The 13,716-nt window shown below is 41.6% G+C and overlaps 1 protein-coding gene and 1 long non-coding RNA gene across 3 annotated transcripts in view; one reads left to right on the top strand and one right to left on the bottom strand.

Annotated features, from left to right (window-relative positions):
• Positions 1-962, bottom strand: part of LOC140738213 (sialate:O-sulfotransferase 2-like) — a 541,075-nt gene extending 540,113 nt beyond the window's left edge. For both annotated transcript variants that reach the window (XM_073065319.1, XM_073065321.1), the window contains exon 1: positions 611-962. The gene's annotated coding sequence lies outside the window, so the exon portion shown is untranslated. The remainder of the gene's footprint in view (positions 1-610) is intronic.
• On the top strand, positions 754-12,233 carry LOC140738214 (uncharacterized). The gene is made up of 3 exons (XR_012101334.1): positions 754-884; positions 1,433-1,535; positions 11,826-12,233. It is a non-coding gene; the product is annotated as an uncharacterized lncRNA (long non-coding RNA).
• Positions 12,234-13,716: the final 1,483 nt, after the last annotated feature.

Below are 13,716 nucleotides of genomic sequence, written 5' to 3'. Positions count from 1 at the left end.
CCCGTGATTGACCAAGAGAGATTTGCTATAACTGAACTCGTGATACGAAAAAATAACATCACCCCCCCTCCGCTATGACCCAACCCCCTCCATCATTACACCTCTTCCTCACCAAGTCTACCGCCTTTCCCCCAATATCTCCCTGTGCGTTCCTCGTTCCCCAACTACTCATGGCATTTTCCCCTTTCCCTATTCGACCTCCCACCCTAGCCCTTGGCTGTGCTCTGTCACGCCGTCCATTCTAACCGCAGCACCCACATTCTGTATCCTGCAGGAGCACCCACGAAACAGAGTATCAATAAAACAAAGAGCAAATCTTTCAAGTTCCCCCAAGGATCAAAGTTAAAAGTAGCACAGAGTTGCAGAGAACCGAGAAGGGAGGTACAGCCCGCCTCCAATAAGTATTTCAATATTTCAGGCAATCTACGCTGGTCTGAATATGGGAGGGAAGGGGATATTAAACGGTGGGGGAAAAGTCGAAACGAGGTTTCACTGCGCGGAATGTCGCTTCCTCTGGCGAATTGAAGTTGTCCATCAGCTCACGGGGGGCGGCTGCCCCTCAGTACCGGACACGGACACAGGGTCGACCGAACCACGAGTCGACTCCTACCTGCTCGGCGGTACAGGGAGCCACATCGGAAGGAATCCCGGTGTCACTGGAGCCTTGGAGATGAGTTCGGCTCTCTTCTCCCGTAGTATTCTCCCCTCTTCTCTACCGAACGTGGCCAGAAAGAGGTGTGGAAACCGAGCGCATAACTCCACATACATCCACTCTTAATCCCACCAACTCCGGTAGCAAGCACTCTGCGCACTAAACCTCAATGGGCTTCGTTTGGGTCTTTAATTCCAATGAGACGCAGCAGTTAGGTTATTTGATATTTAAGGTGAGAAGTATGGGCCACCCGCCGATCTACTATTATTTTCTTTCCTTTTTTTCCCTCTCTCTCCTCTCTTCCTGTTATCTGGAATTTGAATTTAAACGCAACCCCCCTCTCCGCTCTCAGCCGGCACGCAGGCGTTGTAAGCACAGCCACGCCGCTTAAAGCAGAGTACCTCTCAACTGCTCATCTGTCTCCCTTCCTCCCCCGCCAAAGAAAAAAAATGTTTCATTCCCAGTCTTTACCTCACTTCCCAATAATCCACCTTATTGCATTTATCGCTAAATTAATAACGGTGCAGAATTGTTGGGCAAAAGGCAAAGAGAGATATGGAGTGATACACACTAAATGCTGGTCAGACAACCTCTAAGGAGGGGAACACAGAGTCGACGTTTTGGGCCGAGACCATTCACCAGAAATGGAAATAAAGGGGGAAGAAGCTAGAAAATGGAGAAGTTCTTCTTCATAGATGCTGCCTGACCTGCTGAGTTCCTCCAGTATTTTGTGTGTATTACTCTGGAGTTCTAACATCTGCAGAATCGCTTGTATTTCAGCGAGACGCGGAGGTGGCTTCCCCTATCTGGGGAAAAACCGGATCAGTTTTGAAATGGAGACCAGACTCGTGTGTGAGTGCGGCATGGACCCAGAATCAATCAGGTAACGATCCCTCACATCAGATGCTGAAGAGCCTCTCAAAGAGGATTGGGATCCGAAAGAGGACCGATTAGAAAAAAAATAAGGGGTTCAGTTGCATAAGGGCACGGGGTTAGGGGCTGTCTGTTACTAATCAACACCTAAACTCATCACATTATCTCACGGCCCGCACTTGTTCCCAGGACTACTTATGGACCTGAGGTTGAACAGTTTAACGGAACGGGCGGAGCTTTAATCCAAGTTCAATAATAAAGAATATGATCATTTGTGTCAGAGAAGGAATTTCAAGATAGTTTAATGTAATTTCCAAGTGTAAATGAGAACAAAATGATTGTTACTGCAGATCTGATGGAGCACAAAAAAGTAAGATAAAGAACACAATAAATATAAATACATAGATTGCTTGTATGTCCACAAAAGTGACATAGGCAGAGGGATGTATGTAAATAAGGTGATAGATAGGAAATAATGAAATAGTGGTGGCTGGGGGTGTGGAAGTGTAGGTAAATTGGTGGAGGTGTTGATCAGTCTTACTGCTTGGGGAAAGTAACCGTTTTGAGTTCAGTGATCCTGGTGTGGATGTTAGGTAGCCACTGATTGGAGTGGGACAAAAGTCAATGAGCAGTGTGTGTGGGATCTTTCATGATGTTACTGGCCTTTTTATGGCACCTTTCTGTATATACAGTATATCCTTGATGGCAGGTAGGCTGGTGCCAGACATGTGTTGGACAGTTCTAACTACCAATGTGGAACCTTCTTGTCCGCCACAGTGCAGATTCTATACCAAGCAGTGATGCAGCTTGTCAGGATGTTCATTACTGCACATCTAGAACAATATGGGTGTAGATAAGAATCTTCAAGCACTCTTCTGCCTCCTCAGAAATGAGAACTGTTGGTGAGCTTTCCTGGTTGTGTAGAATGAGTTCTGGGATCATAACATCATAAGACATAGGAGCAGAATTAGGCCATTCAGCCCACTGAGTCCACTCTGCCATTTCATCATGGCTGATCCTGTTCAACCCCAAACACCTGCCCTCTCACCACGTCCTTTGATGCCCCAATGAATCTATCAACTTTAGCCATAAATATATCCTCAGACTTGGCCTCAGTTGTGGTCTGCAGCAGAGCATTCTACAGATCCATCACTCTTTGGCTAAAAAAAAGTTCCTCCTTACTCCTGTTCTAAAAGGTTGCCCCTCATTTTGGAGGCTATGCCCTCTAGTTCTGGATAATAACATGGAGAAGAACATGATGAAATGCTTACAGAATGACGGAGCAAGCTCAACAAACCAAATGACCTACTCCTGCTCCTATTTCTTAAGTTCTTTTGTTCTTATTTGGAAGGATAGATGCTACTGTCGGAAAATCCTCATGCAGATAATGGTCTCATGGAGAATGTACAGACAACTTTAAGTTAGCTAGGTAGTACACAACCTTGGAGAAAGTTTGACGCCTTTTCCTTGGATGCTGCGTGAATATTTTTTTCCTGTGATGGGTTCTTCAGTGCAAACCTGTCTTCAGTATTGTGAGTAAATGGTGAAGAAAACTGGATTGATTATGCAACAATTATTACATGCACATTATAGACTAATTATATATATATATTTAATGGGCCCTTTTATTTATTTATTTTGTATTATATAGTATTATTGTGTTTGTTATAGTTTATAATATTTTGTCAATACAATTTTGATTTAAGTTTATACTGGTGTGAGTTAAATTATTGCTTACTGGCTAAATTTGCATGGGTGTGTCAGTATTCATACAAGTCACAGTCCTACTTTCCGTTAAAGAGACTTTCAAATTTTTATGTCTGTTTACCCAAATCATATTTACCAGCAACCTGTTTATTTATTAGAAATGGCCATTTCATCATTATTCCCATGCATTGTCGAATTATTTGCTGTTAGCTTGTATTCACAGTAATAGCTAACTCATTATGAGCCTAAGGTGAGAGGGTTACATTTTTGCCTCCACTCTAGCTTCTTTGAGTAACTCAATTAAAGATGATAACCATGAGTCTTGAGAGTTATTTGAGCAACCATATCTTGTGACAGTACACCCTTCCAAACTTGTTCCTACCTCAAGCAACTTATCTCAGACTGCTGAATGCCCCCTTTATGGCACAAACAAATCAGCAGATTATCTAACCTGAAAAGGTAGGCAGAGAACTTTTCTCCTTCATCTTGGAATATGTGTCTGAACTTCATCATATCAGCTGAACTTTCAGAGGTGCCAAAAGCATTGTCCAGAGCTTGGCTAACATGGCAATGGAATTTCTGGATTCAGGAACCTCACTGTATCAGCAGTAGGACCCATTAAACTCTCTACAAGTCTCTGCTTCTTTATATTGTCTGAGCACTGCCATTCATCTAGTAAGTGAGACATCCGCTCAGCCTAAGCCACATACTCTTCTCATTCAATGTAGGCTTGACTCTAGAGGACATTCTATGATAATGTTGGATCTCAGCAGGTACACTTTGGCATTCATCAGCCACTGATGTGTTAGCAGACACCAGCTCACAACTTAAATCAACAGCGGAAGGACATAGATTTTTAACATCAGAGTTTTCCCTTCATTCCTCAGAAAAGAGAGCAACTTGAACTGAAAATCTTCACCCTCAGCAGCAGTTGTATTCTGTGCAACTCTAAACATATGAACTGGCCATGGCCCTGCCTCTCCAGGTATTCTTATCACATCAGGCAGAGTGAGTTCAGTCACATCACTAAAGGTCGGGACTAGCACAAAATATTTGCCATCTGATTTGTTCAAATGCTGATCAATCAGTGTAATGTTTTCCAGAGCTTTCACAAGATTCAAGGCTTTAAATAAAGTGGCATTGCTAACATCAACAGAAACATTGCTCAATACACAAGCATTGCGAGTTGATAATTTCTGTTAATCACACCAAACTTTCATCTCCATGGCATTCATATCACAGTTTCAAAATTATGATGCATTTTAAATTGCACAAAAAATAACACTGGTGTGACATTGGGTTACACACAAACAAACAGGCTACCCAATTATTATACAGCCATAATACAGCATTAAATAATACAGACAATGCCCCCCAAAATGTAACCCTCACACTGTAGGCTTGTAATGAATTTAGCTATTACTGTGAAATCAAGCTAACAGCAATATAACTGTAAATAGAAACATAAAAGTTTGAATCTTCCTTCTAGGGTAAGTTACTTGTATGAATGCTGACACACCAATACAAATTTACTGTTCGCCAGAAAGCAATAATTAACTCACACCAGTATAAACTTAAATCAAATTTGTATTGACAAATCTTTTAACTACAACAAACACAATAATATTATAAATTACTAAATAAAGAAAAGTGCCCATAGAGGAAGAGTTTCCAAAGAGGATGACACAACCATGGTTAGCAAGTCAAAGCCAACATAAAAGCCAAAAAAAGGGCATATAATAGAGCAAAAATTAGTTAGAGGATAGGGAAGCTTTTAAAAACCAACAGAAGGCAACTAAAAAGGCAATTAAAAAGGTAAAGATGGATTATGAAAGAAAGCTAGTCAATGATACCAAAAATTTCTTCAAATACATAAAGTGTAAAAGAGTGACGAGAGTGGATATCATAAGACCATAAGACATAGGAGTAGAATTAGGTCATTTAGCCCATCAAGTCTGCTCTACCATTCCATCATGGCTGATCCTGGATCTCACTCAAGCCCATACACCTGCCTTCTTGCCACATCCTTTGATGCCTTGGCCGATCAGGAAATGATCAACTTTCGCCTTAAAAACATGCATGAACTTGGCCTCCACCACAGTTTGTGGCAGAGCATTCCAGATTTACTACTCTCTGGCTAAAAAAAATTCCTCCTTACCTTTGTTCTAAAGGGTCGTCTCTCAAGGCTGTGCCTTCTAGTTCTGGATACCCCCGCCACAGGAAACATCCTCTCCACCTTCTCCTTATCTAGACTTCCCAATATTCGGTAGATTTCAATGAAATTCCCCTGCATACTTCTAAATTCCAGTGAGTACAGGACCAAAGTTGCCACATGCACCTCATATGTTAACCCCTTCATTCCCAGAATCATCCTTGTGTACCTCCTCTGCACTTTCTCCAATGAGAGCACATCTTTTCTGAGATATGAGGCCCAAAACTGTTGAGAGTACTCCAAGGGTGGCCTGACTAGTGGTTTATAAAGGTTCATCATTATCTCCTTGCTTTTATATTCTATTTCCCTTGAAATAAATGCCAACATTGCATTTGCTTTCTTTACCAGAGATTCAACCTGTGAATTATCCTTCCAGGAGTCTTGCACAAGGACTCCTAAGTCCCTCTGCACCTCTGATGTTTGAACCTTCTCCTCATTTAGATAATAATCCGCACTATTGTTCCTTTTACCAAAATGCATTATCATACAATTCCCAACACTGTGTTCCATCTGCCGCTTTTTGCCCATTCTTCCAATGTGTCTAAGCCCTGCTGCATTCACATTGCTTTATCAGTTTTACCTACCCTTCCACCTATCTTCATATCATCTGCAAACTTTGTCACAAAGCCATCAATTCCATATTGGACCATTAGTGGTAAAGTATGCTGGAGAGGTAGTAATGGGAACAAGGAAATGGAGGATGAACTGAATGAGTATTTTGCATCAATCTTCACTATGGAAGACACTAGCAGTATGGTGGATGTTCCAGGTGTCAGGGGCCATGCAGTGTGTGAAGTTACCATAACTCAAGAGAAGGTTCTTGGGAAACTGAAAGGTCTGAAGGTAGATAAGTCAGCTGGACCAGATGGTGTACACACCAGGGTTCTGAAAGAGGTGACTGGAGGCATTAATAATGATCTTTCAAGAATCAATAGATTCTGGAATGGGTCTGGAAGACTAGAAAATGCAAACATTACATTTGTGAGAGGCAGAAGAAATGAAATTGTAGGCCAGTTAGTCTGATATCAGTGGTTGGGAAGATGTAGGAGTTGATTGTTAAGGATGAGGTCTTAGGGTACTTGGAGGCACACAGAATAAAATATGCCATAGTTAACATGATTTCCTCAAGGGAAAAACTTGGCTGACAAATCTGTTGGAATTCTTTGAAGAAATATCAAGCTGGATAGACAAAGAAGAATTGTATAATGTTGTGTACTTGGATTTTCAGAAGGCCCTTAACAAGGTGCCACACATGAGCCTGCTTATCAAGCTACAAGCCCATGGTATTTCAGGAAATGTTCTAGCATGGATAAAGCAGTGGCTGATTGGCATAGTGGGAATAAAGGGAGCCATTTCTGGGTTGACTGCCAGTGACTAGTGGTGTTCCACAGGGGTTTATGTTGGGACTGATTCTTTTTACGTTATATGTCAATGATTTGGATGATGGAATTAATGGCTTTGTTGCAAAATTTGCAGATGATATGAAGTTAGGTGGAGGGGCAGGTACCTTTGAGGAAGTAGAAAGGCTATGGAAGGACTTAGACAGATTAGGAAAATGGGCAATGACGTGTGCAGTGTCAGGAAGCGTATGGTCATGTAGGTTGGTAGAAGGAATGAAAAGGTTAACTTTTCTAAATGGAGAGAAAATACAAAAAAAAATGAGGTACAAAGGGAATTGGAAGTCCAGTTACAAATCGCCTCAGTCCCCCAGCTACTAAAAAGACTATCTTTCCTCCCCATGGTCTTTCCCTCCATATACCCCCCAGTGGTTCCCATTTTCCAAGCTACTCAAGTTGTCTGTACTTTGGCCCCTACCCTCCCACTTAAAATATTATAGATTCAAATTGTAGCACTAGAAACCTCTGCACAACAGGCCAGGTACTAAGAAAGTATCCCAGAGTCAGGCTCAAAATAATTTAGAATCATAACTCAGAATCAGATTTATTATCACTGACATATGTCATGAGATGTGTCATATGTGTATGTATAATATATGGCATAAAAATTACTGTAAGTTATAAAATAAATATTGCACAAGATGAATAATGAGGTTGTATTCTTGGGTTAATGGACTGTTCTAAATTCTGATGGTAGAGGAGCAGGAGCTGTTCTTAAAGTATTGACTGTGTCTTCAGGCTCTTGTACCTTCTCCCTGAAGGTACTAATGCGAGGAGAGCAGAATCAGAATCAGGTTTATTATCACCTGCATATGATGTGAAATTTGTCAACTTATGTCCTGGATGGTGAGGGTCCTTAATACTTTAATAATGGATGCCACCTCCTGAGACAGTGATTTTTAAAGATGTCCTCAATGGCAGGGACAGTTATGCCCATGATGGAAATAACTGAGTCAACAGCCCTTTGCAGCTTCTTGTGATCCCATGCATTGTATGATTCACACCCAGCTGTGATGTAACCAGTGAGAGTACTCTCTTCCATACATCTGTAGAAATATGAGAGAGTCCTAATGAAGTCAAGCTGCTGGCCCGTCTTCTTCATGATTGCATCAATGCATTGGGCCAGGATAGATCCTCTGAGTTGTTTGGCAGCCAGGAACCTGAATCTGCTCACCCTTTCAACTGCTGACTCCTTATTGAGGACAGTTGTGTGTTCCCTGGACTTCCCTTTCCTTAAATCAAATGATATTTTGCAGATATAAAAAAAATCTCAGGAGACCTTAATGTTAACATTATTAGTGTTAAAAGTGCTACAGTACAGCACTTTTTTGACCTTAAAACTCTCTGGGGCATTCTGAGATTTAAAAACTAGAACTAAATCCACCTTCACTTTTTCTGCCTCTGCAGCACAGTGATGCCAGGAATTAGACGGAAGAGGCAGTGTAATGAGGTGTGAGTTACCTGTGGAAAACTTCCCCAGACACCCTAATGGTTCCTTCAGAAGGCTGCTTTTATCTATATCTTATGGGAATCCCAAAGAATCACTTATTCCATCAAAAGATCACCTGATTAATTGTATCTGACCTCCTGATGGAAGAACCGTCTATATTAAAATAATTTATTTTCATTCAGTTTGGGAATTGGATATTACTCTCAAGGTCGGTGTTCAGTGCTCAGTTATATTTGCACTTGGCAAAACAGAGATGAGTTTCCTACCTTAAATGTTGCAGTCCTTCTGGTGAAGGTACTCCCACGACGTTGTTGGGGAGGGAGTTCCAGCATTTATTGATTAAAATTGAGTTTTATTTGTCACATGTATATTGAGACATCGAAACATACAGTGAAATGCATCATTTTCATCAAATCTAGTCAGCAAAGATTGTGCTGAGTGTCACCTCATTTCCAGCATCAACATAGGATGCCCTTAACCCTAAGCTATGTCTTCGGAATGTAGGAGGAAACCCGAGCACCTGGAGGAAGCCCACACACTCAGGGGGAGAACATTCAAACTTTTTACAGGCATTGACATGGTTTAGATCAAGCATTAATGAAAGAACAGCAATATATACATGGTAGTGCAATGGGCGCCACAGTAACACAACACTATTACAGCTTGGGGAGTCAGAGTTCGGAATTCAATCCCAGCATCCTCTGTAAGGCGTTTGTACATCTTCCCCGTGGAATACATGGGTTTTCCATGGGTCCACTGGTTTCCTTCCACTCTCCGAAGATGTACCCGGTAGGTTAATTGTTCATTGAATATTGTCCCATGATTGGGTTAGGGATAAATTGGGGTTGTTGGGGGTTGTTGAGGCAGTGTGGTTTGAAGGGCCAGAAGGGCCTACTCCATGCTGTAGCTTTAAATAAACATATTTCCACATCAAGGTAGTGTGGACTTGGAGAGATACCTGCATGTGGCTGCCCTCAGCCAGTATGATCATAGAGAATACATTTTCTGTAATCCAGAGCTGGTTGCTCAGTGGCCCAGAGCCTTGGACCCAGTGATCCATGGTAGCTTTGGGAAATTAAATTCTGCTGATACAATGTGTACCTCTGGAATTCTGATAAAAGTCATTCGCAACAATGATCACAAGACACTGGATTGTTGTAAAATACATTATAATTGTGTTCCACACACCAGATAGAATAGTTTCATGGTCAGGCAATTGAGGAGAAAGTGAATCTGATTGGATTCCAACTACACAATGAAACAGTGCAGAGTGAGGTTAAAATTAACATTACCCTTTGGAAGAGGGATAATTTAAAACTGATAAAAGGAAAGTATAGGGGAGATGTCAGTTGTAATTTTTTTTTACACAGAGAGTGGTGCATGCATGGAATGTGCTCCCAGGGGTGACAGTATAAGCAGGCATTTTAGATACATTTAAGAGATAGGAACATAGGTGAAAGAAAAATGGAAGGCTATGAGGGAGGGCAGGGTTAAGTTGATTTTCTAGTAGCTTAGAAGTTTGGCATGACATTGTGGTCCAAAGGCCTGCACTGTGCTGTAGTGGTCTATGTTCCTTTGGAAATGTGCTCAAATCTGTCCCATATGCATATTTAGCCTGCTCCATCACATACTTATCTTTCATTTTTTTGCAAACATGCCACCCTTACTCAAGATCCTGCATGTGACTCAAGACCCACCAATGTGATCAACTCCTATGTATTGTCAGAAGAAAGCATAGATGGTGGAATCTAGAGCAATGCACAATAGCATCACCTGAGCTTAACAGGTCAGACAGCATCTATGTAGGGAAATGGAAAACTGACATTTTGATCGAGATCCTTCATCCAGACTGGAAAAAACAGGAGTACAGCAGAGATCAAAGAGGAGGAGGAGTGAGAGAGGGTATCACAGAACTATGAAAGCGAGGAGGAAAACATTTTCAAGGTATTCACATAAGGTAGAGAGGAAGGGGTTTTGAAGGGAATTTGAGCAGCAAGTCATTCCACACAGATATCTAAACACACTGCTAGATTTTGAGTTTTTTTAGAGGACATTTACAGTTGGTTTGATGAGTGCCAGGTTTTGTGAAAAGGTAGTGGAGTGAATCTATGAATGGAACTGATGGAATACAGCCAGTATGTTTTGAATACGGCATAATCTTCTATTGTATTCATTGAAATATTTCTATTTGCCTTTGGTTGAAAAAACAAAAAACAGTTTGGTTGAACAAACTGAGGCAAAGGCGTCTAGAGTGCCAAGAGAAGAATGGTAGCACAGTGTTCCTATTAATGGATTAGAAAGTGAGAGGGCCGAAGAGATGAAATTGAGATATGGGTTTCAATTCCATCTTGGCAATTGATTAAGTTAATTAATTAAATACAGAAGTAAAAAGCCAGGATCATTAATGGTGACCAGAAAACTATTAGGTTTCTGCACAATGAAAGCCCTTTACTTCACTGCCACATTTTTGAGAAAGGAAATCTGCTACGTTACTTGATCTGGCCAATTGCAGATTTGCAGCAATGTGGTTGACTCTAGGTAGCGATTAGCCATAGAATCTGGAATTGAGCAGGAGACTATCAAATGAGAGGACAAGGCTGCAATGTAAGGAAGGGTCTGGTCTTACATTTGTAGAAAGTTCTTCTTATAGAGCCTGCTAAACATCTAAAATTAAATTTATTATCAAAGTATGAATATGTTACTATATGCTACCTTGAGATTCATTTTCTTGAAGATATTTACAGGAAAATAAAGAAGTACAATAGAATTTATAAAAAATAAACTGGTTGTAAGGTAATAACTGTTCCTGACCCTGGTGGAGAGGGCTCTTTTACCTCCTGTCTGATAGAAGCGAGAAGACAGTATGGCCTGTATGGCAGGGTTCCTCGATGATGGATGCTGCTTTCTTGTGGCAACACTCCATGTGAATGTGCTAGACTAGGTTACCCTACCCTAGCTGGATCATTAGAAGCTTTTAAAGTGGAGGTTGATGAATTTTTGAAAGGTTAGGAGATTGAGGACTCCAGGAACTAGTTCTAAAATCTGCAGACAAATTATCACCAGCCCAATGTTCTCAACATTGTCCGCATCAGAAGCTGGAAAAGGAAATGTAATTATGTACGATCATGAAATATACTTAACGTGCCAACGAGGTAGAGGGTGACAACCTTTTCTGCACAGTTTAAATTCCTTTGTGTGCTAGTAGCCAAAGAAGTGTGTGTACGCTCACGTGCATACCTTGGAGAGAGCATTGGGTCTAACCAATGCTGTGTAAAGCCTCAACATTGCATCCTTGCTTTTTTATTCTCGTCCCCTTGACATGAATGCTAAACATTATGATTATTACGTTGACTTTTATTGCCCTTCAAAATCTTCTCAGAAGTAGGTAAGAGAAGACCTGGATTTCTACAGGGCTTTTTAATATCTTTTCAGGACATTTTAGAGTAGTCAATATTCATAGGTTCATCAGTTTATAGGTTCATTTTGTTGTCAAGTTTGCATTTACAATACAACTCTGATATTCATCTTCTCCAGAGAGCCATGAAATACAGAAAAAACACAGAAATTGTAGAAAGAAAAGACATCAACCCCCTCCCCACATGAAAAGGAAAAAGAAACAAAACTCAAACCCCAAACCCTGCACCACCTCCATCACATAAAAAAACAACAGACTGCCCACATGGAAAATGGCAGCCAGAACATCAAACACGAAACTGCAAAAAACCTACCCCACATCACAGTAAAGCCAACAGATCATCCACCCAGAAAACAACAGCCAAAACAGCAGAAAACCCCAACCCTCAAATCCCTCCCTCACAAAAAACACTAACAACATCAAACCCCATCCCCTCCCCTGCAAAAGAGAAACCCTCAACCTCCTCTCCCACACACAAAAACCAACATATCGTCCACACAGAAAAAAGAACAAGAACATCAGACCACAAATCCCTCAGCCTTCCCTCACACAAAAATTAGCACATCGCCCACCTGGAACCTCAACCCGCCAATTGGCAACAAGAAAGAAAACAGGGAAAACTGATGGAGAGCAATATAAGGTGACCAATGAAGGTGAGCCTTATGTCTGTGGTGGGAAAGCTGTTGGAAAAGATTCTTAGAGATAGGATCTATGGGCATTTAGAGAATCATGGTCTGATCAGGGACAGTCAGAATGGCTATGTGAAGGGCAGATCATGTCTAACAAGCCTGATAGAGTTCTTTGAGGAGGTGACCAGGCATATAGATGAGGGTAGTGCAGTGGAGGTAATCTACATGGATTTTAGTAAGGCATTTGACAAGGTTCCACACGGTAGGCTTATTCAGAAAGTCAGAAGGCATGGGATCCAGGGAAGTTTGGCCAGTTGGATTCAGAACTGGTTTGCCTGCAGAAAGCAGAGGGTCATGGTGGAGGGAGTACATTCAGATTGGAGAGTTGTGACAAGTGGTGTCCCACAAGGATCGGTTCTGGGACCCCTACTTTTCATGATTTTTATTAACAACTTGGATGTGGAAGTAGAAGGGTGGGTTGGCAAGTTTGCAGATGATACAGAGGTTGGCGGTCTTATGGATAGTGTAGAGGATTGTCGAAGATTGCAGAGAGACATTGATAGGATGCAGAAGTGGGCTGAGAAGTGGCAGATGGAGTTCAACCTGGAGAAGTGTGAGGTGGTACACTTTGGAAGGACAAACTCCAAGGCAGAGTACAAAGTAAATGGCAGGATACTTGGTAGTGTGGAGGAGCAGAGGGATCTGAGGATACATGTCCACAAATCCCTGAAATTTGCCTCACAGGTAGATAGGGTAGTTAAGAACGCTTATGAGGTTTAAAAACACAAGCACAAGGAAATCTGCAGATGCTGGAAATTCAAGCAACACATAAGTTTTGCAAAGCTTATGGGGTCTTAGCTTTCGTAAGTTGAGGGATAGCGTTTAAGAGTTGCGAGGTAATGATGCAGCTCTATAAAACTCCGGTTAGGCCACGCTTGGAGTACTGTGTCCAGTTCTGGTCACCTCACTATAGAAAGGATGTGGAGGCATTGGAAAGGGTACAGAGGAGATTTACCAGGATCCTGCCTGGTTTAGAGAGTATGCATTATGTTCAGAGATTAAGGGAGCTAGGGCTTTACTCTTTGGAGAGAAGGAGGATGAGAGGAGACATGATAGAGGTATACAAGATATTAAGAGGAATAGATAGAGTGGACAGCTAGCGCCTCTCCCCCAGGGCACCACTGCTCAATACAAGAGCACATGGCTTTAAAGTAAGGTGTGAAAAGTTCAAGGGGGATATTAGAGGAAGGTTTTTTACTCAGAGAGTAGTTGGTGCATGGAATGCACAGCCTGAGTCAGTGGTGGAGGCAGATACACTAGTGAAATTTAAGAGACTACTGGACAGGTATATGGAGGAATTTAAGGTGGGGGGATATATGGG

This window comes from Hemitrygon akajei, chromosome 14 (genome assembly GCF_048418815.1).
Source record: "Hemitrygon akajei chromosome 14, sHemAka1.3, whole genome shotgun sequence".
Taxonomy (NCBI): domain Eukaryota; kingdom Metazoa; phylum Chordata; class Chondrichthyes; order Myliobatiformes; family Dasyatidae; genus Hemitrygon; species Hemitrygon akajei.
Note: the sequence above shows the minus strand (reverse complement) of the source record. Positions and strands in the feature narration are given on the sequence as shown.